The sequence below is a fragment of the Leucoraja erinacea genome, chromosome 6 (assembly GCF_028641065.1).
Source record: "Leucoraja erinacea ecotype New England chromosome 6, Leri_hhj_1, whole genome shotgun sequence".
Classification (NCBI taxonomy): Eukaryota; Metazoa; Chordata; class Chondrichthyes; order Rajiformes; family Rajidae; genus Leucoraja; species Leucoraja erinaceus.
This window is the reverse complement of record NC_073382.1, coordinates 59642082-59667303: the sequence shown is the minus strand read 5'-3', so window position 1 is coordinate 59667303 and position 25222 is coordinate 59642082. Positions and strand designations below refer to the sequence as shown.

Genomic DNA, 25222 nt, shown 5'->3' with positions numbered 1-25222 from the left:
AAGTTGAGCCATCTCCTGAAGGGTTCAGAGTGATTATGCGTCAAATGCAAGCGTAAATACCTCTTGACTCTTAACCAGGCTGGAATGATTCAAAAATGTGAGCTGCAATACAGTTATGAATTTTAGCCCAAATATGAAAAGATTCTTTGGAGAATAAATAATCTGAATCATGTTCACATTCTCACCGTAAATTTACTGACTGATTTTTTTCATCAATGTCAGTAAAGATTAAGGTGAAAATGCGTTCTAATGAGTACACTATGATATTTTTAACAAAAAAGGAGATTATTGATTTTTTTATCTATGTATTTTGAAGGGTAAAATTACGTCATTGTAACTCTGCCTCACAGAAGTAATGAATCATTTTCCTTAAACTCTGAATGCTGTCAGATCCATTGCAGATTAAACTTGTCAAAGCACTTTATTGGTTTGGAAACAGACGTCAGTAATTTATGTTCCTTTGCTAATAAGAGTTTGTTGAAGGTTGCACTGCAGGTTATTTCCATGCCATTATCAATGTTCGGGTTCTGCAATTCGGAGCGGCACACTGGCACAGTGGGAGAGTTGCTGTCTCACAACACCAGAGACCCAGATTCGATCCTGACCTCGGGTGCTGTCTGTGTGGAGTTTGCACGTTCCCCTTGTGACCATGTGGGTTTTTACCGGGGTGCACAGGTTTCCTTCCACACTTCTAAATATGTGCTGGTTTGTAGGTTAATTGGTCTCTGTAAATTGTCCCTAGTGTGTAGGATGTGAAACGGGGATAGCATAGAACTAGTGTACGGGTGATCGTTAATTGGCATGGGTTCCATGAGTCAAAGGGCCCGTTTCCACATGCTATCTCTAAACTAAACTAAAATTTGAGGCTCATCTGAACTATTGGGACCAAAGATCTTATAGCCGAGCAAGATGGCCTACTCCTACGCAAAAAACGTAGTACGGTCATGGGCAGATTCATGGGTGATTATAGGACCCATTTTAGCAACCAGCCTCCGCCATCTTGTTCCGCCATCTTTCTTCCGGCCAAAGAACGGATCTTTGCTTCTGCCTCCGCTCTCGTAACTTCAACCTGGTCTTTGACTTTGACCATGCCGTCCACATCTACCAGTGTTGCCTAGTGCTATGTGGTAAATTGTTCCAATCGCCAATGTAGGCGACCTGACTTGTCTTTCTTCAGATTCCCCGTTAAGGAGGAAAGGTAAGAAAAGACAAATAAATCACAATAAAAGCGAAAAGATTCCACAGCGTGCGGGGAGCATGGCCCGGATCAGCACGGCCAAGACACCAGAGTGAAGTTGCGGGGAGGTTTACAATGTTTATTATTTATTGTCCCTTGTCTAGTCTGAAATAAAGTTCATCAACTCAAACACAGCATATGAGCCATTTAAAAAGAAATTATTAAAAAAACATTAAAAAAGAAAATTACCAGTCTAAATATATAAATTTTATTCTTTAACAAGAATTAACAGAATTATGAACTAACAGAATTATGAATCTAACCCTATATCACGCACAAAAACTGTTCCCCCGCAACGTTGATTACCCTGTGAGTCGGGTCGGGTAGGTTACTACAAAATCAAATCAAACACAGCTTATGAGCCATTTAAAAAGAAATGATTTAAAAAACATTAAAAAAAGACAATTACCAGAGTCAAATTTTATTCTTGACAAGAATTAACAGAATTATGAACTAACAGAATTATGAATCTAACCCTATATCACACACACAAACTGCTCCTCCACAATGTTGATTACACTGCGAGTCGGGTCGGGTAGGTTACAAAAATGGGCGGGGAAAAATGCCCAGGATCCACTCCGTAGCGTACTACATGTCAGCCCATTGCATTTCACAGGAGTGGCCTATCTTGCTCCGCTATAAGATCTTTGATTGGGACTGATAGAAAATGTATCGGCAAGCAATTATGTACTTCGCTAATTTTACTACCATCCGGGCTGCCAACATTGGGTGAGAGTTGGGTGTGAGAAATTGCGAGAGACCAAGCCCGAGGGAGCGTAACGACCGAGGGGGGAGGGGGGAGCTTTTGCATTTTTCAACTTGAAATTGTGCAATCTGCTGCATACTAAAGCGAGTCTGTTAACTTACACTTGAATGCAATATTTATGCTTTAAATTGGATTAGCTATGAATAAGGTTAGGCTAAATTACATTCGTAATTACATTCCACAGTAGAGCCAGGCTCTGATCAACATTAATGTAGCACATGAATGATCTTAGTGTATTCAAGTATTGAAATCAGATTATAATCAAGCACTTGGCCCATGTTTATCAACCTGGGTCTCACTACATGCCTGGTACTACTCCTGACCCTGACTCCAGTTGCATACCTTCTCTCATTCCTGACCTTGGATCCAGCCTTACACCTGGCCCCTGATCATAGCTGCTTACCTGCTTAGGTTCCCAGTGCTGAACACTCCCATTGTCCCAGCTTTGACTGCACACCTAGTACTATTCCAGACCTTGACTCTGGATGCACACTTGGCCTTGCTCCTAGCCCCTCTGCACTGACAATATATCTGGCTCACACATAAAGCCCCATATCTGATCCCCTGGACTTGCATTCAAGTCCACAGGTGCTTATCTAATGCGGTAATCTTTTATGGGGCACTTCACGGACCAAATTATGTATAACAAAATTTGCTACATCCATTGGCTTCCTTGTTATCTAACATGCTAGTTACTTTGTCAAAGAAGTCATCAATTGGTTGAACACAATTTCTCATCCATAAAATTATACTCAGCTCAGCTGTATGTATTTTGTTACCATTTCCTTCATTTTTCTAACAAACTGGCTTGAAGTCATTTTCACCCCCAATATTTTCAGTATTTTGCTGTGTTCCTGTCAGCTTGGACTTTCCCAAAATGCAAAATCCAATAACTGTATATTGAAGCAATATTATTCTATTTAATGTGATCTTGAGAGTACATAATATTTTCTGTGGTATTCATAACACAACAATGATAAAAAAAAGATCTTTGTTTTGATTGCACCTACCAACATGCATACATTATTATATTACAGTTAATATGTGCAGAGGGCAAATTTTTGTTTCAATGCTCCCCACTCCCAATTACTTTTACATTGAAGCGATTGAAATCGAAGTGAAGTTTAAATGGCATCATAAAAATAAAACCTCCGGAATGGATGATATTCATTACGTGGCTGTTTGGAGTCAGTATCAACACAATTACTATATTAAACTTTGAATCTTCAGATGTCCTGGTTCAAGCTAAAACTAAAGACAAATAATAACCTCCTCACACATTCCCCTGCAAGTATCTCTGTCACTCCTTTAAAATATGCCCCTTCTTTGAACAAGCTCTTAAACATCACATCTGAATCGGTTTCCATCTGATTACACTCCTTGAGGATGTTAATCCACGTGTTCAATTAATAAAACAATGAGACTGGGGACATTTCCATTCAACTTGTCAAAGGAATTTGGGGGGGGTGGTGGGTTAGAAATAGTCAGTGAGGTAAACAAACATAATAGTTGACTGGCAAATGACAATAGAGCTACATTCCCAATAATTAACTGAAGGAAATAATGGGTCATTGGGGCTGTATGTTGTGACAGACAGCCTGACACCTTGCATGTAATTTTAATATTACACTTATGGATAGAGAACTGGCTGGCAGACAGGAAGCAAAGAGTAGGAGTAAACGGGTCCTTTTCACAATGGCAGGCAGTGACTAGTTGGGTACCGCAAGGCTCAGTGCTGGGACCCCAGCTATTTACGATATATATTAATGATTTGGATGAGGGAATTGAATGCAACATCTCCAAGTTTGCGGATGACACGAAGCTGGGGGGCAGTGTTAGCTGTGTGGAGGATGCTAGGAGGCTGCGAGGTGACTTGGATAGGCTGGGTGAGCGGGCAAATGCATGGCAGATGCAGTATAATATGGATAAATGTGAGGTTATCCTCTTTGGTGGCAAAAACAGGAAAGTAGACTTTTATCTGAATGGTGGCCGATTAGGAAAGGGAGAGATGCAACGAGACCTGGGTGTCATGGTACACCAGTCATTAAAAGTAGGCATGCAGGTGCAGTAAGCAGTGAAGAAGGTGAATGGTATGTTAGCATGCATAGCAAAAGGATTTGAGTATAGGAGCAGGTAGGTTCTACTGCAGTTGTACAGGGTCTTGGTGAGGCCACACCTGGAGTATTGCGTACAGGTTTGGTCTAATCTGAGGAAAGACATTCTTGCCATAGAGGGAGTACAGAGAAGGTTCACCAGACTGATTCCTGGGATGTCAGGACTTTCATATGAAGGAAGACTGGATAGACTCAGTTTGTACTCGCTAGAATTTAGAAGATTGAGGGGGAATCTTATAGAAACTTACAAAATTCTTAAGGGGTTGGACAGGCTAGATGCAGGAAGATTGTTCCCGATGTTGGGGAAGTCCAGGACAAGGGGTCACAGTTTAAAGATAAGGGGGAAATCTTTTAGGACCGAGATGAGGAAAACATTTTTCACACAGAGAGTGGCGAATCTCTGGAACTCTCTGCCACAGAAGGTAGTTATAATCATATAACCATATTACAATTTACAGCACGGAAACAGGCCATCTCGACCCTTCTAGTCCGTGCCGAACACGTATTCTCCCCTAGTCCCTAGTTGAGGCCAGTCATTGGCTATATTTAAGAGGGAGTTAGATGTGGCCCTTGTGGCTAAAGGGATCAGGAAGTATGGAGAGAAGGCAGGTACAGGATACTGAGTTGGATGATCAGCCATGATCATATTGAATGGCGGTGCAGGCTTGAAGGGCCGAATGGCCTACTCCTGCACCTATTTTCTATGTTTCTATCTCATCCCCCTGGATATTCCGGATTAATAAATTAAGGTTTTGTCAACTAATTACAAATCAGGCTAATTATAAATCAATAACATTAGCCAACTCCGAAACACGAAGCGCTGAGCATTGGGATCCGGACATCATGGACAATTGGTCTCAGTTCCTTGCTCACATCTGCCGGTGCTCTCTGTCTGAACCCAGAGCCGCGGAGCGTTTTTGAAAGTGGGGAGGCTGAGCGATCACTGATCACTACCCTTGGGAGTACCGGGCGAGGGAGTGGAGCAACCGAGTGGGGGGAGGGTGTGGGGGGATTTGACAAATAAGTTGACAAATAAACTTAATTATTGATTTATTTTACAATGAATTTTGTAATTACATTTCTGAAAATGTAAGCATGAGTTTGGTATTGCTCTGTTTTAATCCTAGGACAAGACTGTTAAAATCTGGGATTTACAGTGCACTTTGATTGTATGAAGCTTGTTTAAACTCCACTAATGCAAGAAAGAATGTGCCTGCACAGTGTGCCTGGTACATTTGATCTGATGTAATCGGCACCATGACGTCAGTTAGTCAATTGATAAAACCAGTTCACACATTCTTCTGAATTCTATGTCAAGGTCCTTCTATCAAGTCTCTATATTTAGTTGTGAAAACAAGAATGACTCCAGGATCTCATTCATTAACTGCCGTTTGGCTTCTGGAATCTTAAGTCTGAGGTAAGTGGCAAAGTTGATGCACAATGCAAATTAATTTGGAGAGTGTTGCAAGGATATTGAGCACAATGCAACAGAGTCTTTTATAAACTGATTAGTGAAGAAGACGTCAATTGGCAATTGAGAGATTACATTGCGTCTGTAATTCTGCTCATTTAAAAAAAATCCTTCCCACTTTTTTGCTGTTCCTTTCATCCTGAAGGCATTGATTGTATGCTAAAACTTCACATTTGAGTCACTTTATGGTGAAAAGAGACCGTGCTGGAGTAATTCAGCGGGACAGGCAGCATCTCTGGAGAAAAAGAATAGGTGATGTTTTGGGTCAGGACCCTTCTTCCTCAATTTATGGTGGTTCAACTCAATTGGCTATTTAAAGTTGTTGCTGTACTCCATTGGGAAAATTGCAGCTCATATCCTGCCTGTACATTACCTTCAGTAGGGAGTTGCTGGATTACCATTGGATTTACAAATTCTGGTGCTATTTCTTCCAACTGTCAATCACCAGAAGCTAAGGTCAATTAACACAAGCTAAACATTGTGTGGTCGGTATTGGCAATGCAAGGGCAGAAGCGTATAACCCAACTGATTCCTAAATACACTGGCTGGGCCAGGAGGCTTCTCCTCTTGGCCTGAAACCAGAATGTTTGCAGAGGGGGGGAGGGTAGACTTCATGTTTGCATTGCACTGCTAAAGCAGTGAACCACGTGATGTGTGATGATTAGAGGTTTGCAGCACTTGCTGGCGATGATGTGGCTGTCATTCCTCCCATACACCTTTAGTTTCAGTAAAAGCACCGCCACTGCACACTTCTCCAAGTGCTAATGTTTTAATTTTGTCTGGTCATTGAAAAAAAAAATGATAATCATCAAAATTTAAAAGTAGAAAATGTGAAAATATATCTTGAGCCTCACCCCTTGTAATGCATGGCATTTAGTGGTGGAGTGGAATCCGTTGAAACCTCCTGTCTTTTGAGTTGAAGTGTATCGCTACAAGATCCAAAGAATGGGCTGTGACGAGTGAATTATCAGGTAAATCTCAAGGCCATGTACCAAAGAGGACACAAAGTGCTGGAGTAACTCAAGGCAGCTTGGCAGCTCAGGGGAGCATTGATAGGTGATGTTTCCCATCAAGACCCTTCTTCAGACTAACACCCGAAAACTTGACTGTGCTGTTGGTTTGTATTGGTAAAAGACCTAGTGCCAATCAGATGGCACAAATCCCTTCCTTTAGAGAACAATTGTGCTTTTACTGCTGAACCGGGCTGTTTTAAAATGAAACTGATGTTTAAGTGGTAAATATGAGAGTGGACTCCCATTTCTCTGAAGTGCAATGAACATATACTTGGACATTGAAATGATTAAGTGTTAATGTAATAAGGTATTAAAATTGGGAACCCTTTTGGAATTGTATTAACCAGAGTGAACAACATTTTAAAAATTGATCTAGAACTTGGGGGTTTTGTTAGAGTTTGTTGTAAATCATTTAGTTTCCTTGATCAACCATTCAATGTGCTTGTAATGACATAATAAAGAAATATAGCCGGTGCAGGATAACTAATGTTGCTTTTATATACCAGCAATATCAGTGAACTAATCAGTTTACCTGATGTGAGTCCTGTTCGTAGATATGTCTGGAAGACACATAAGTGCAAGTCCCTGATCATGACGGAATGTGCTCACTGTTAGGGAATTTCTTGATTACATTTCAAAGTGCAAAAAAAAGCTTGTTTTTTAGTAAAGCAGGTTATTTCTCCGATAATCTTCGCTCGCAACCTAAACTCACAAAAACAAATCAGTGGTTCCTTCTTGAAATTGTGTACCTTCGAATTTCCAGCATCTGCAGTTCCTTCTTGAACAAAAAAAAATCAGTGTTTGCTCCTTTCGTGTCATTCCTGCTGCCAATACTAAATGTGACCTGCTACCATGCTCATTACTACGATGCCAAAAATCTGACTGGGAAGATTAATGCATAATCCATCTTCTACTTAGTGGTCTGGCTTTAGATAGGAATGTTCAGTCCTGGTTATGTTTTAAAATTGGGTAGTACTCAGAAACCTTGCTCTAGCTGGAACTGCCTATGGACCTCAACAGCCAATTTTGCCAGCTCAATAAGAAAGATGCCAAAACTATTGGATGCTGATTGCTTCTCCTGAAGATTAAAGGGAGTGTATAAACACGTTGTTTCTGATTATGCTGTCCATATCCTCCCCTGATTTATTTTTGAACATGATTTTTCTCTGTAAAATGAGAACTGATTGTGAAGATATAGTGGATTGCTTACCAAGACATTTGAAGGTGAGTAAAAGTAACCTTGAAGCAGAATGCCATATTTTACAAATGTGCAGCTAATTTTGACTTAGAAGATACAGCGATCCCTGCTCCAACCACTTTCTGTAACAAACTCTATAATCTTTCAGCAACCCTAGGCTTGAGCTTTCTCCAAGCTTCCCTCGTCATTCAGAGTAACGCAGGTTGCATTAAGTTGCTGATTACTTGCTGCCAGCTAAATTACCTTTATAGGTCTAAATTACCTCTGTTGCAAAGGAGGTCAACACATCTGGTTCAATTATATGAAGAGTGTGGTAGAGTTGCTGCCTTACAGCGCCAGAGACCCAGGTTCGATCCTGAACAAGGGTGTGGTCTGTATGGAGTCCATGAAATTCTCCCTGTGACCGCTTGGGTTTCCTCCAGGTGTTTGGGTTTCCTCTCACATTCCAAAGATGTACAGGTTTGTAGGTTGATTAGCTTCTGTAAATTGTAAATTATCCCAAGTATGTCAGGTAGTGCTCGTATACAAGGTACACAAAAAAGATGGAGAAACTCAGCGGGTGCAGCAGATCTATGGAGCGAAGGAAATAGGCAACGTTTCGGGCCGAAACCCTTCTTCAGTGCTCATATACAGGTTGATTGTTGGTCGATTTAGACTATGTGGACAGAAGGGCCTATTTTCACGCTGTATCTCTTGTCTGAAGTCTTAACTGCTGTTCAGAGGGAGGGAAGTAGTTTTGGAGACTACAAGTTTGCCATAATCTTCCAATCTTCCATCAATATAGTGAAGATGCCGAGAGAACTGGCATTTGTACCACCTTTGTTCTAAAGAAGTGCAAGTACTTCTGAGGCATTGATGAACCAGTTAGTTTAGCCTTGGTTTTTAGGAAGCTTTTAAAAGCAATTGGGGGGTGGAGTAGACATATGGATACATTTGAGTTGATAAAGATCACCCAGCATGACACTGTTAAAAGCAAGTCCTTTTTGACTTTTTGAAGTGTTAATAGCAATATTGTGGAAGGGAATACAGTAGATGTTTTATCATATTGATTTTCAGAAGTCAATAATAAAGTTCCACACCAAAGGGTGGTTAGTGAAACTGAGCAATTGGTCTGATGCAGTATCAGTAGAATTTGATTTAAGGGCAGGACACAAAATGAAGACAAAATTCTATTTTTCAAACTAAAAAATGGTCAACAATGATATTCTAAAGTGTTTGTTGCTGGGCAGGACCAGCTCCTTTAATGTCTTGGGCATACGGTGCAGGATAGAATTTCCTTATAGGCCTTTCTCACGGGGCGACTTGACGCAAGATGTAACCAGAGTGAAGTGGTCGTGGTCTAGCACGATATCACACGATATAACGGGGGGGTAGACAAAGAGTTCCCACGGTACTCGGCATTTCTGTTATTTGTGTGAGTGACTTGTCCGTCTCCCGAGCTTTCCCGTTAAATTTTGAATAACATTGTAAACTGTCAAGTGTAATTAAATCATCACGTGGCACAAATGATGTCACTTTTTTTTTCACACACTATAAATATCCTCCCTTGGTTGAATTGGCTCATTTGGAGACATGCCTGTACTAATGCCGTGACTTTACTGCAGCAAGATGCCACATTACTTAGGAGAGAGGGGGAGAGAGACAGAGAGAGAGGCACAGAGGCAGTGTGATGTACTTCGGGGTGACTGGCGGAAGAGAAAGAGCGCACATGACCTTGGTCTATCTGTGTGTGTGGGAGCGAAGAGAGACTAAGCAGAATACATCGGTCTTATTGTGTGTGGGGGGAGAAAGAGAGAGGAGGGGGGGGAGAAAGGGAGAAAGAGAGGTGAGAGAGGTGGGGGAGGGGGAGAAAGAAAGGGGTGGGGGGGAGAGAGAGAAATGAGGGGAGACGTATATACACACACAAAGCAGAGTTTTACTGTGTATGTGGGAGACACAGATGGACTGAGCACAGTACCTCGGACTTACTGTGTGTGGGAGAGGGGGAGAAAGAGATGTACACTCACAGAGGCAGTCTCTCAGCCTGTATGGGAGGGAGAGAGAGAGAGAGGCACACAAAAGGTGGATGTGAAATCTCACCTGCCTGTTTCAGTGACAGACACCCGCCGCCAGTAAATGAAGACACCCCCATCTGTCTCCCCCTCCTCTCCCTCGACTCCCCCACCTTTCCCTCCCAACTCCAGTCCCGTCCCGACCCCCTGGGAAACTGAAGGGAGCAACAATTAACTGCTGCCTGCCCGTTGAGTTAAAGAGTTCCCACGGTAGGAAGACGATGTTAGTTGCGCCCAAGTTTAAATTTCCAACGTGTGTTTCATAGTAAAAAGTCAGCGCAGAATCCTTGATAATCAAAAACTGTCTGAATCAGCAAGTTAGACAAAATGCTGGAGTAACTCAGCAGGCCAAGAGCATTTCTGGAGAAAAGGAATAGGTGGCGATTCGAATCGGAACCCTTCTTCAGACATCCTAATCGGAATTGAGTCTGAAGATGTGTCTCATCCCGCAACATCACCTATTTTTCTCCAGAGATGCTGCTTGACTCGCTGAGTTACTCCAGCTTTTTGTGTCTGTCTTCGTTTTAAACCAGCATGTGCAGTTCACTCCTTTACACGGGTCTCTGGAGAACATTGATTGGTAGCGTTCCGGACCCTGCTTCGGAAAGGCATCGATCGCTGGTCGGCGAGGACTCCGAGCTGTATCTCTCAAAGAAGTACATGTGAAAAATTTCTCACGGATCATAAAACTGCGGGACCTTTCAGTAAAGTCCCTTTTAAAGATTATAGTTATTTTCTTGAATCTCATTAACATAACTCATGAATAAGTTGATGTCCATATGCGGATGCAAATCTTTATTTTTTTTAATTTAATCCCACAGAAGACAATTTTTACTCGCCTTCTGTCCCCTCTGTCCAGCTTCCGGGTTCACCGTTCGCAGGAGTTCCCACGGTACACGCAAGAGTCAGTACGGATATCGCACTGGCCACTACGTGCATATAATGTTGCAATGTTCAACCACAAGTGTACAAGTCACTCTTGGAGAAATTCAAGCTTGTTTGAATTTTCTCCCGAGTCACCAAGTTACACGAGTACCTGCCGTTAGCGCCACGGTAGTCCACGGTGGTCCACGAATGCCGTACGGTTATCGCAAGAGGTTCCCACGATGTTTAACTCTGGTTAACTCTTGCACGGTGAGAAAGGGGTTTTACGATGGATTGTGATAGATTGCAAGAGGGCATGTTAGACGGGTGACAAAGGGAATATAATATGTAAAAGTACAAATTTATGTATTTTAGTTTAAGTAAGTTTTATTTATATAGCACGTTTTAAGTCAACTCGCATTGACACCAAAGTGCTTTACATAAATTAAATAATAAGTTCCATTACAAACCATAGAAAAAGGTTAAACAAAAAAATGAATATAATGGACACAACACATTATAGAGTTCAAAACAAACGATAATTGAGACTACATGGCACAGGCCAAAAACATGCATTGAAGCTGGGGGTAACAGGGTATGTCTGTGCATTGTGGATAGACAGATAGTTTGAAGAAGGGTACCAATCCAAAATGTCACCCATCCTTTTTCTTCAGAGATGCTGCCTGACCTGCTGAGTTACTCCAGCACTTTGTGTCTATCTTCGGTATAAACCAGTATCTGCAGTTCCTTTCTGCACTCTGTATTTGTGCATTGATCTTTCTAAATGGTGGTGCATGTTGAGAAAACCTTAAATTCTGAATTAATGTAATGTTTGGAGTACAAATTCAGGAAGGTGATATGAAACTGGCAACAAGTTGAGTATTGTGTTCTATTCTGGTCAACTCGCACTAGCGAGGATGTCAAAGTTCTGGAGAGGAAAGAAAAACTGTTTCTCAGAAGTGCTGTGCAGGCGAAGATTCCAGTTACAAGGTTTGATGTAAGAAACTGAATCTTTTCTTGGAAAAAGATGGTGATGAAATCTGTCAATGATCGTAACTGGTGCACATGGGCAGGGCTGCAAACTCTCATGCATTTCGACAAAATCTCACGCTGATCACAAATTTCTAATGCTCTGCCGTGAGAAATTCTGTGATCAATGAGAATTTCAAATCTCATATCAACTGCATGGGTGTGGGAGAGCCGGGGCTGAGGGAGGGATGGAAGCAGAAGCAACGGAGGGGACAAATGCGGACGGGGAGCCGGGGCTGGCGAATGTTTTCCGGACTGGCGAGAGTTTGCGGGGCTGGCGAGACACTCGCTGCAGCTCCAGCCATGGAGCAGCCTCAGTGCAAGAGTCCCGGGCCATCGGAGGTGTCGGAAGCATTGCGCCGCTGCCGTTAGAGTCTCTGTGCCGAATTTGCCCTGGTGACCGGCATAGATCAGGCAGCATCTCTGGAGAGAAGGAATGGGTAAAGTTTCTGGTCGTGACCCTTCCAAGGGGCTCAACCCGAAACCTTTAGAAGGGTCTGACCCGAAACGTCACTCATTCCTTCTCTTCAGAGATGCTGCCTATCCTGCGGAGTTAATCCAGTATTTTGTGTCTCTCTTCGGTTTAACCAGCATCTGCATTTCCTTCTCACACAATGAGACCCAACAAGACGACTTTGAAGTTAGTACCACTGGTGGGAGAGGGACTGAGAGAGAGGGGATTTAAGAGAGAGTTAGATAGAGCTCTAGGGGCTAGTGGAGTCAAGGGATATGGGGTGAAGGCAGGCACGGGTTATTGATAGGGGATGATCAGCCATGATCACAATGAATGGTGGTGCTGGCTCGAAGGGCCGAATGGCCTCCGCCTGCACATATTTTCTATGTTTCTATGTTAAAGAAATCAATATTCATACTCAATCAGGGAAATTAGGTGATTTCTGTCTTTAAATTTATATTTTTAAATAGAAGTCTTGGATTAATGTATCGCGGGAACAAATAAGCAAAGGCAAGATGGTAAATATGAACTAAGTAACTAGCATGTTACATAACATAATATAGACAAAGTAACTAGCATGTTAGATAACAAGGAAGCCAATGGATGTAACACATTTAGTTACACAAAATGTTGTCCATGAAGTGCCCCATAAAAGATTATTACCGCATTAGATAAGCACCTGTGGACGAACGTAATAGGTTAAGTCCAGGGGGTCAGATATGGGGCGTTATGTGTGGGCCAGATATATTGTCAGTGCAGATGGGCAAGGCCAAGTGTGCATCCAGAATCAAGGTCTGGAATAGTACTAGGTGTGCAGTCAAAGCTGGGACAATGGGAGTGTTCAGCACTGGGAACCTAAGCAGGTAAGCAGCTATGATCAGGGTAGAATAGGGACCAGGTGTAAGGCTGGACTCAGGGTCAGGAATGAGAGAAGGTATGCAACTGGAGTCAGGGTCAGGAGTAGCACCAGGTGTGCAGTGATACCCAGGTTGGTCAACATGGGCCAAGTGTTTGATTATAATCTGATTTCCATACATGAATATACTAAGTTGGAGTGTAATTAGGAATGTAATTTAGCCAAACCTTATTCATAGGTAATACAATTTAAAGCATAAATTAACCCCCCCCCCCCCCCCCTGATCTCGGATGCTGCGCGCCCTCGGGCTTCGTCTCTCCCAATTTCTCACTCCCAACTCTCACCCAATGTTGACAGCCTTGACATGTGTCAAGCAGAGAAAATGACCATAGGGGCGCCGCACGATTGGCAGTCTCGCCAACAGTCTGTCCGTTTTTTTGTCTTTGGTGTTATTTTTTGTGTGTTTTAATTAAGGTTTGTGTAAATGTTCTCTGGTTTGTTTTATGTGGGGGAGGGGGAAACTTTTTTTTCCAATCTCTTACACTGCCGGAGATGCGATTGTTTTCCAGTCGTATCTCCGGTCACTGTGAGGCCTTACATAGTGGAGCAGGATGGCCTCGCTCAGTACTGACTTTGAGCCCACCGTGGGGTGTGGACTTACCATTGGAGTTGACCCTTGCCTGGGATCGCTCCAACTGAGGTCTGCGGATTTTACCATCGAGAGCTCGCAGTCTCTTGTAGAGACCATAGATGTTGGGAGCTCCAACGACGCGGAAGGTTCAACCAGCCCCAACCCGGGGTGCGATCTCCGGCAGGGGGGAGCTGAGATCCCCCCCCCCGATGCAGGAGCTTGAACGCCCCGATGCGGAGGGCCCAACCGTCGACTGCGGGAGTAAGATCGCCCCGTCAACGGAAGGCTCGAGGTCTCCGACCGCGGGAGAACAAAGAAGGGAAGAGATTGAGCTTTTTTTATCGCCTTCCATCACAGTGAGGAAAGTGGAGGAGTCACTGTGGTGGATGTTTATGTTAAAATGTACTCTGTGTGTTCTGGTGCTTTTTATTTGTATGATGACTGACTTGGCAAATGAAATTCCTCATATGTTACAAAACATACTTGGCTAATAAAGTATTATTGTGTTGTATTAGTGAATGGTTCAAGGACCGGAAGAGAACATTTAATGTTTTAGACGAACTCGACGGAATGGTAAGATTTTTTTTCGCAGAGTAGATTTGTTTTGCAGCTTGTTGAGGGTAAAATGTAGTGGAATCAGTTCGGCGGGATTTACACAAGTGACAATTGAGGATTGGCACTTGAGGGGAAAATAAACTACAGAGCAATTAGAAAGTATAAAGGGCCTGCCCCACTTGGCGATTTATTTCGGCGACTGCCGGCGTCATATTGGTGTCGCCAGTGTGTAAGATACATCCACTAGATGCGCTGGGACGCATGCTCAGTGATGTGACCTGGGGTCATCGGGTGTTTCGGGTCTCACAACATCGGACACCCTCGCCCAGGCGACCCACCCGGGGTTGATCAGGCCCCGACTTGCATCCCAGCAGCAACCGCCCACGGATCAGCCCTCTTAATCAAAGCCACCTAGTGGCTTTCTCTGCGGCTTCGCTTGCGGATTGAATGGCCCTCTTCTTTGCCAGCCCCGTAATGCCCAACTGGTTGAGGACTTTGCAGAGTGAGCGTCCTGCAAAGCCTCTACAGCCCACCTCTATGGGCTCATAGTATGTCTTCCAGCCGCTGCCCTGGCACATCTCCACCAGTTCCTGGTACTTCACGCGTTTCCTCACGTTAGCCTCTTCAATACGCTCTTCGCCAGTCTTCACCGCTCCAGAATGATCAGCTGTTTTGTCACTTTGGAGGTGATGATCATGTCTGGCCGGAGTGATGTTGCTGTGATGTACTGTGGAAATTTCAGCTGTTTGCCCAGATCGACGTGCAGCTGCCAGTCAGTGGCTGTGTAGAGGAGGCCCGTCCTTGTTTTTGGTTGTGGTTGAGGTCTCTCTCCAGCTTTGCCAAAAGTGATTGATTTCTTTGGGGCGTGGTGGTGTTTGCTATTACCGATGGCAATGGCTATGTTCTCAGCAACCACCTTGAGCACCTGGTCATGGTACCACCGAGAGCGACCTTCGCCAAGAGACTTTGGGCAGCTGCTGAGGAGATGTTCTAATGATCCTCTTCCAGAGCTAAGTGGGCAGGAAGGTATTTAACTCTTGTCCCAGATGTGGAGGTTTGCTGGGCTTGGTAGGGCATCGTAGACAGTTTGGACAAGGAACCGGACGCGCTGGAAGTTTGCCTGCATGATGTTTGACCAGATAATCCTGCGCTGCGGTATGCTCTCCCACCTTGTCCATGCTCCCTGCTGTCTGAGCCCCACCATCCTGCTCACATGCTCTTCCTCCACACCTGCTCGGACCTCTTCCTGGATTAGATGGTGTCTCTCCTTGCCCCGGGCCTTGCCTATTGGTGTCTTAGGGAAGTATCCCAAACCCACTCTGCCAGTTGCCATGACTCCCACCAATGCCTTTTGCCTTAGGCGTGACTCTGCCACCTCCACTGCTTTCTCTGCCCCCCATTGCGTCCCTGATCTCACCTCGATGCCAGCCGATGACACCTTCAGGTCCCTGGAGTCCCTGTACTGCAGAGCTTCTCTTGTTCGCACCACTATAAACTCTTCCGCGAGGCCACTGAATGGGAGCTGCAAGATGTTACTGGTCCCATACAGTGCTGCACTCTTGAGGTTGCGGGGAAGGCCAAGCTACTTGCGGAGAAAGCCGCTGATCTTCCTTTCGAGGGACTCAACTGTGGTCAATGGAACAGCGTAAACCAGCAGAGGCCACAGGACCCGGGGCAGGATGGAATGCTGATAGATCCAGGCCTTGAATCTGCCTGGCAGACCTGACGTTGGCTTTGGTGAGCCAGGCTTCTAGGTCTGCAATGGACTTTTGAATGGCGGCAGAGTCTTTCAGTTGCATCAAAAAGCTTCCCTAAACGCTTGACAGGTTGCTCAGTGATGGAGGGAATGGCAGTTCCGGATAGTAAGAAGTGGAATCTGTCAGTCACCTTCCCCTTCTTCAGCACCGTGGACCCTGTCTTTGTTGGCTTGAAACTCATCCTTGCCCAGGTGATAAGTTTCTCAAGACCTTGTAGGATCCACCTACTTCCTGGGATCGATGTTGTGGTGATGGTAAGGTCGTCCATACATCGGGATTATTGGGGGCTGTCGTACACCAGGCTTGGTTAGGGGGCCTCTGCATTCCACCTCGACTGACTTGACCTCCATGTTCATGGCAAGAGTAAAAAGAATAACAGAAATGGTGCAGCCCATTATTATTTTTTCAAGCCAATGCCAGTCTGATGTTTCTGACCCAGAAGTCACCCTCAATCTGAAATTATGGTATTAATTCAGGATGAGGACCTTGATCTTGCTGGGAACATGGTGTTGGTGTAATGCAAGCTCAACCAATGTGTGCTGTATGAAACATAGATAGAAACATAGAAATTAGGTGCAGGAGTAGGCCATTCGGCCCTTCGAGCCTGCACCGCCATTCAATATGATCATGGCTGATCATCCAACTCAGTATCCCGTACCTGCCTTCTCTCCATACCCCCTGATCCCCTTAGCCACAAGGGCCACATCTAACTCCCTCTTAAATATAGCCAATGAACTGGCCTCAACTACCCTCTGTGGCAGAGAGTTCCAGAGATTCACCACTCTCTGTGTGAAAAAAGTTCTTCTCATCTCGGTTTTAAAGGATTTCCCCCTTATCCTTAAGCTGTGACCCCTTGTCCTGGACTTCCCCAACATCGGGAACAATCTTCCTGCATCTAGCCTGTCCAACCCCTTAAGAATTTTGTAAGTTTCTATAAGATCCCCTCTCAATCTTCTAAATTCTAGAGAGACCCATAGGCATTGGCGAGGTCCAACCACAGAACAACGAGGTTGCCTCTGTTTTCAACATTTCAAAATCCAACGGCAACAAAAAAAGTTGAGACACCTGGAAAAAACAGCGCACGTCATACGACACCACCGCATCGCGCCGCAAATTTTTCGGTGACCTGGTACGTCAGTCAATGATACCGGCAGTCACCGAACAAATCGCCAAGATTACTCTACTGGCCTCTGCTCAGAGGGCTGAACAGACTGAATGGCTGCCTTCTGTAGGCAGACATTTATGTTGCCAGAGACAGAAAGTTAGACAGATAGATAGATGCATGTGTGTTGCATTGTCTTGCAGCCCTTTCAGCACCAGATACTACATGTAGCGCACCAGCTATAATCTAACTAATAAATTATCGCCACCACTTGCCTCCGTTAATGAACCCTGAAACACTATTACCTTTTTGAATTATGTGCCTGAATGTTTTAATCTGTTTTCCACACACAATTTAGTGCTCCTACATTGCATTAACGTTACATTTTACAGATAGTTCTACTATGACACATTTCCATAACATGAATCAGATAAAACATAGATGATAAATTGGGAAACATTATTTGTAACATGCAGGCTGCATTGGTTTTAACGTGATTGTTTTGAGGGATTAAAGAGCCACTTTAATTATTATTACCTTATGAAATGACAAGTGGGAAAAATAAAAGTTGTCTGGAATGGGGATTAGGTCTCGACCCGAAACGTCACCCATTCCTTCTCTCCAGAGATGCTGCATCATGTCCCGCTGAGTTACTCCAGCCTTTACGCGGAAGTCCATTCTGGACATACATGGTGCCCACACTGAGTGGTGAGGTTTGCCTGCAGTTTTGGGGCGAGGGATTTAAATCTATCAGTTTACGCTGCCCCAGGCCCAGAAACCAACAGCAGGTCCTTGCAATGTTGGGCCTCTCCTGCGTTGTGCTGCCTAGCACCTCTTGTACTATGCTGTATTGATTACATTATACTGTGTTGTGCTGCCCACCACCTCTTATACTGTGTTCATCAGAGCTGGTGCAGGATTCAAGACCCGCTGATTTCATTTAGGATTTCAACCCTGCAGATTAGAAGGCAGAGGAAGTCCAGAACAAGGGGGCACAGTTTAAGGATAAGGGGGAAGTCTTTTAGGACCGAGATGAGGAAAACATTTTTTCCCCACAGAGAGTGGTGAATCTCTGGAATTCTCTGCCGCAGAAGGTAGTCGAGGCCAGTTCATTGGTTATATTTAAGAGGGGGTTAGATGTGGCCCTTGTGGCTAAAGGGATTAGGGGGTATGGAGAGAAGGCAGGAACAGGATACTGAGTTGGATGATCAGCCATGATCATATTGAATGGTGGTGCAGGCTCGAAGGGCCGAATGGCCTATGTTTCTATGTTTCTATGTTTCTAAAAACATTGCACCTTAACCTCATAGAAAGCTACGTTTTAGCTGTAAGGAAGCATTTATTGTTTTTGCAAACTATTTTTCAACACAGGCTTAAGACTGAGTTAAATATTCTGAAAGCTTGATGCAAATGACTAATTTAATCAATTTTTTACTTGATTAACTGAAATGTAATCAATATTCCATGCCAAGTTTAGATGAGCTGAAGTGATCTTGTGTTAGCTGCTGTCACATTGTGTTGTAGAGGGAGCCATATTTTTGTGAAGCACCTGCAATGATGTTGCAGCAATTGCACACTATATACATTCTCCAATGTGTGCACTTCATGGTTTTAACCCTGCAAATTTTTTTTCTTCTAGTTGAGCACTATCATTATGTTGTCAGTTATATTTAAGCTTCAATATCCTTCGGCAGAATATTGATGTTGCTTTTGGCATTATTTTTTAAATGGACGACTGACATTATGCTCACAAAGACATTAATCTGTTTATATATTTTAAGTGCACTGTCCACTTCACACTCTCAACTAATGAGATTCCATTCCGTCTCAAGCCTAGATCATTATACTTTTGGCACATTGACACAAGGTTCTTCAAACTAAACTTGGAGTTTTAAAACTTAAAGCTTTTATCATTCTTAATGTTACAAGAAATAGCATGGCTGTATCCTGATGTTTGTAGGAATACATTAGATTATGATATTTGGAAAACAAAGGTGTGACATTTGTGCAAAAGTGACAGACTTTGCCGCTAAATAACACTGATTAATGTTGCTAGCTGTTATTTATACACCAACAGAACGGTGATCTCCTTTGTAGAGCATGTACCAAGATCCAGGAATTTGCTTGCCAATATTAATTGATCTACTATCTTTGAAAAGCAACATTCATTTTTGTGAAGTTGGTGTATTTGAGGTAAATCAAACTCTCACTTTTAATTTTTTTTTAAAAGAGGCAAGAACTGCTGGAGTAACTTGACGGGTCAGGCAACGTCCCTGAGAAACATGGATAAGTGACGTTTCGGGTTTGACATCTGAAGAAGGGTCCCGACTCGAAATGTCATCTATCCTTGGTCTCCTGTGTTACTCCAGCCACTGGCCTTTTTTTTGTTAACCTACATCTGCAGTTCCTTTTGCACTTTTAATCACAATGTGGTATGCATCAATGACTGCTAACCAACGTCTTTAGGACCTAAACTTAAATATGAATGAATTTTACTGGTCAAGTATTCACATACAAGGAATTTGCATTGGTGCTCCGCCCACAAGTGACAATGACATACAGTGACAATTACGAATGACACGTAAAACATTAAACGTTAATAGAATATTATTGATTAAACATGTGAATTAAGTAAAATACCAGATCAAAGTGAGGGTACAGATTTTTGGCTGTTGTGTAGAGCAACTACTCGTGGATAAAAACTGTTTTTATGACTTTCTGTGGCAGCTTTGACAGTCTGGAGTCACCTTCCACAGGGAAGTGATTCAAAGAGTTTGTGGCCAGGGTGAGAGGGGTCAGAGATTATCTTACCCGCTCGCTTCCTGGCCCTTGCAGTGTACAATTCGTCAATGGAGGGATGGTTGCAGCCAATAACCTTCTCAGCTGATCGGACGATTCACTGCAGCCTCCAGATGTCGTGCTTGGTGGCTGAGCCAAACCAGACCATGATGGAGAAGGTGAGAACGGACTCCACGATGGGCATATAGAATTGGACCATCATTGCCTGTGAAAGATTGTACTTCCTCATGTATCTTTCATGGTTAGGAATTGTTTTAGAAGATGTTAAAAATCTCTCTTGTTGAAAGGCAAATCTTGCTCTCCTTTTTGTCTCTGACCGAAACTGTTCTTATTTCTATCATCAATTTTAAGGTTTATTTGTCCACTTCAATGCTTTCACTTTTTCAGTCTGTCCAAGTCTCTTCTCATACAAGTGTCATTGTTGCTGTTTCTGTTGCCATTACCAGCTCACATGATCAGCAACCTTCAAGGATGGTTTTGAGTTGAATTTTATAGGGAATTTCTGCAAATGACTCAGATTTTCATCATGGTATAAATCAAGCCATTCAACAATCTAGCGCCCTTCAAGAGGACGACATCTCAGTTGAAATGGAAAAATTAAAAAATAACAAAGTTAAAACAGATTTCCTGTCTGATTATTGCATACCAAAATCCATCTCTAAAGTTTGCTGTTTGATCACACATTGTTTTAAAGTAGGCAATGATGATTATAGCACCAACTTTTTTTTAAATTTAAAAGTTGATCAGAGCAGGTCTATGAACTTTTCAGAGGGTGGATAATGTATTAATCCTCTACAAATGTTAAGCAACATTTTGTGGCTCATATTGTGTTGGTGTGATGACAGCTGTCACAGATATGGAAGGTGATACTTCATCCCTGTCAGCGCCATCTGTTCTCGTTTCACCACATATGTGAAATGCACGTCTGCCAAACAAATGACAGCTTATCTCCTCTCGTATTTGTCAGTGCATTTCATGTTCTAGTTTTTTTATCCTGGCGCTGTTGCTAACTTGAGGTCTCTCCGATGTATGTTAGCATGGTTCCAGCAAAAATAAAATTGGATAATGTTTTGTTTAACAATTAGTAAAAGTAGTAAATCGCCTCAATATTATGGTCACAATATTGAATAAAATTCGACACCAGGCAGCTGGTGATGGTTTAAAAAAGGTGGTTTGTAGAAGATGACTTTTTTAAGAAAGTGGCAGTACAATGTCAAAGGTCAGGACTGTTTAAAGGGACAAAACTGCAGGATCACTGATATTTTGCAATCTTGTAATTGTGGGAGAAGTGGTGGGCTTGACAAGTTTGCTTGAATGGACATTGGGGAAGAGATTACAGAGGGGTTTTAAAATATTGCTGAGCCAACGTAGATCAGCTAGCAGGAGAATGAGTGAGTGAAGAGAACTTGGTACATTATAGGATAGAAGCACCAGGACTCTTGCATTGAGTGCACGTGAGTGACCAGCCAGGAGACCCTTATGGGGCTGCAATTTGTTTAGGCAACTACAGGCGCCTGCCGCAAAATTTTCAATATGTTGAAATTTTTTTGCCGACAGTGGCAACAATTTTTGCTGTCGTAGGTTGACGTAGGTGTTGTCGTAGGTTGTTGCCAGGTGTCGTGGGTGAATTCCATTAAAACTAGTCCCTGGCAGTCGCCTAAGTGGGACAGGCCCTTTAGAATCATAGTTTTCATGTAACGAAGCACGGATGGGAGAAGCAGCCCGTGTAGCTGAAGAGAGGATTTGGGTGATCAAGATCATAAAGTAATCACACAATTTCCCTTAGGTGATGAATAAAGTTTTATCGTTTCGTACGACCTGGTTTTAGCCTCGCCCATATATTAAATAGTAAATATAGTATTTGGGGACAGGCCACGGCAGGAATCAAAGATGATGGCTTTGGTCTTGGCAAGATACAACATAGGATCAGAAGATGTAGAATCCTCGTGGGTAAAGTTAAGAAGCTGCAAGGGTAAAAAAAACACTGATGGAAGTTATATACAGACCTCCAAATAGTGGTCAGGATGTAGTGTACAAATTATATCTTGAAATATAAAAGGTATGTAAGGAAGGCAATTTTACAGAGGTCATGGGGGGTTTCATTAGGAAAGTACGGTGGGCAAGGGCGGCACGGTTACGTAGCAGTGGAGCTTCTGCCTTGCAGCTCCAGAGACCCGGGTTCAATCCTGACAATGGCTGTTTGTCTGTATGGAGTTTGTACGTTCTCCCCGTGACCTGCGTGCGTTTTCTCCAAGATCTTCGGCTTCCTCCCACACTCCAAAGATGTGCAGGTTTGTTGGTTAATTGGCTTGGTATAAATGTGAATTGTCCCTAGTGTGTGTAGGATAGTGTAAGTGTGCGGGGCTCGCTTGTCAGTTTGGACTCAGCAGGCCAAAGAGCCTGCTTCCGCACTGTATCTCTAAACTAAACTAAAGTAGACTGGGAAAATCAGCATGGTACTATATCCCTACAAGACGGCTTGTGGTCGAGCCCATGAGAGAAAAGGCGATTGTGGAGTTGGTGTTGTGCAATTAAATATTCTTGATTGGGGAGCTTAAGGTGGAGGAACCCTTAGGAGGCAGTGATCACATGACGGGATTCAACCTGCAGTGTGAGGGAGAAGCTGAAATTGGATGTATCGGTATTACTGTTGAATAAAGGTAACTACATAGAGGCGTGAGAGAGGAGTTGACTAAAGTTGATTGGAAGGGTCCCCAGCAGAAATGACAGTAAAACCGCAAGGGCAAGGAGTTTCTGGGAATAATTTGGAAAACTCTACCCTCTGGTTCACAACTCTCCCACTACTGGAAACATCCTTTCCACTTCCACTCTATCTAGGCCTTTTGTAATCCAGTAGGTTTCAATGAGAATCCGCCCTCATCCGTCTAAACTCCAGCCGAGGACAGATCCAAAACCATCAAATGCTCCTCAAACATAAACCCAATCATCCCCGGGATCATTCTTGTAAACCATCTCTGACCCCCTCCAACAGGTGCCCATCTTTCCTCCGATATGGGGATCAAAACTGCTCACAATATTCAAAATGTGGCCTTGCCAGGTGCCTGAAAAAGGTTCTTAGGAGAAGTCATGGCATGAGGGCAAGATAAAGTGAGGTTGTTCAGCTGAACACGCAGATCCAGGTAAGTTCTGATATGTTGGCGGCATTTACAAGTTACTTCACTGGACGTAAGCAGAGCAGCCTTGCATGGGCAATTTGCTATCTGACACTTGAAGGGTCGTATTTGCTTTCCAATAGGACTGTATTGGAAAGTAAATCTGACTGTAAAAGAAAGCAAACTCTATGCTAGCATTTATTTCAAGTGGGCTTGTATACAAAAACAGGGATGTAATGCTGAGGCTCAGTAAGGCGTTGGTGAGGCCATGTTTGGAATATTGTGAGCAATTTTGGGCACCATATCTGAGGAAGGACATGCTAGCTCTGGAGAGGGTCCAGAGGTTTACAAGAATAATCCCAGGAATGACTTGGGTTTACTTATGATGAGCGTTTGTCGGCGCTGGGCCTGTGCTCGATGGAGTTCTGAAGAATGAAGGGGGGGACCTCATTGTACATACAGAATAGTGAATGGCTTGGATAGAGTGGATGTGGAGAGTATGTTTCCACTAGTGGGGGATTCTAGGACGAGAGGTCATAGCCTCAGAATTAAAGGGCATTCTTTTAGGAAGGAGAGGAGGAAATTTCTGTAGCCAGAGGGTGGTGAATCTGTAGAATTATTTGCCACAGAAGGCTCTAGTGGATATCAGTGGATATTTTTAAGGCAGAGAAAGACCGATTTTTGATTAGTTCAGGTGTCAGAGGTTATGGGGAGAAGGAAGGGGAATGGGGTTAGGAGGGAGAGAGAGATCAGCCATGATTGAATGGCGGAGTGGACTTGATGGGCCAAATGGTCTAATTCCACTCCATCACATGACCTTATGACCTTATCCAGGGAATGCAACAAGTGTGATTTATGTTTCTATTGGTCACGACAAACGTACTAATTTGAAAAGGGAACCTTTGATTTCTGTCTCCCGGGTCATGACGAGTGGTGGAACATCTACATCCTCCTCCTACAGTGGTAAAGAGGAAAAAACTGGAATGTGGACCATTCCAATCACTCCTGCACAATGATCTTGGAGTTTCAGGACGCCACTTGCAAAACCCTGACAATAGGACAGAGGTTAGAAATAGTCCTTAAATGAAGCAGCAACACGATTTTATTGATTGCAGCCTTTATGTTCCGGAGAATTATCATCATTTGGCTCATCTAAGCAATCCTTAATTACAACAGGTGACTTTTTGCGTCATGTTTACTGGTTTAGACCAATGTGTTCAAGCTGCTGTTTTGTCTGTTAGCTAATTTTTTCACAGCCTACTGACTGTGTGCCCTATTATTGTTCGATCAAATGTTTTTCTTGAACTTGTTGGACTGATTATCCTCTGCCGTTGCACTTGTGACATTTGTTGATTCTTTTGGGCATCACGTTTGGCTTACCCTGCTGCTGCTGCTGATAGCACCTGTGTCAGCTGTGGTAGCCAGCATATCTCAGCCTGCTGTCGGATTTAGACGAGCCCACAGCACCACCGGAGTGGCAAGATGTGGACGTGCAAAATGCTGCTTTGGATTGTCCTGCTTTTCACCGCAGTGACACCACCCCACGGCTATCCTATTCAACAGCAGAACTCCACCAGCGTCGATTTCGCTCCGGGCTTCCTTCCTGCCTCCTCAGCCATCGAGACATTCTCCGTCGACCAAGATACATTCACCGTGGATCCCGCAGGAACTTCTCCAACAATAACTCCAACTCCATCAGCTCCTTTTGGTCCACAGGTTCTCGGAAACTACACAACACGGGTCGAGCTGCTGAACAAAGTGTGTTAGCTCCTCCGCTAGCTGACCCCGCAGTTCCCGCAAATGGATCCAAATTTGCACTCTCAACGTTAGATCTCTTTGCCCCTCTCATCTCACTGCATTTCGGATTCAAAAAACTTACTGAGACAACACGGATGATTACCTCGACCAAGGTGCTGATCACGCGCTTGTGTTAGCTATCGCGGAGAATCTCAGATCCTCTGCTAGCTGACCCCGCCATCCCGTTCCCTGCTCAAAATTGATCCACCCTCAAGTGTCTATCTTTGTCCTCCAAAGCCTCTTCCTTTTATTAGCGTCACTGCTATTTTATCTCTATCATGTCCCCCAATGTCACAAAGATTTCAATATTCCATACTCACACCTTTACTAAAGATTTTATTTCTGCTGGATAGTTTTGGTCTTCAGTACATTGATTCCCAACCCATAAAAGGCCTGGAGTGACACCATACAATCT

At 43.6% G+C, this 25222-nt stretch overlaps 1 protein-coding gene across 3 annotated transcripts in view; it reads left to right on the top strand.

Moving 5' to 3' along the window:
- Positions 1-25222, top strand: part of gab2 (GRB2-associated binding protein 2) — a 239020-nt gene that overhangs the window by 59585 nt on the left and 154213 nt on the right. The window contains exon 1 of one of the 3 annotated variants that reach the window (XM_055637178.1): positions 5311-6559. The exons of the other annotated variants lie outside the window; for them this stretch is intronic. The gene's annotated coding sequence lies outside the window, so the exon portion shown is untranslated. Of the gene's footprint in view, positions 1-5310; positions 6560-25222 lie in introns of those variants that run through there. 3 annotated transcript variants of the gene reach the window in all.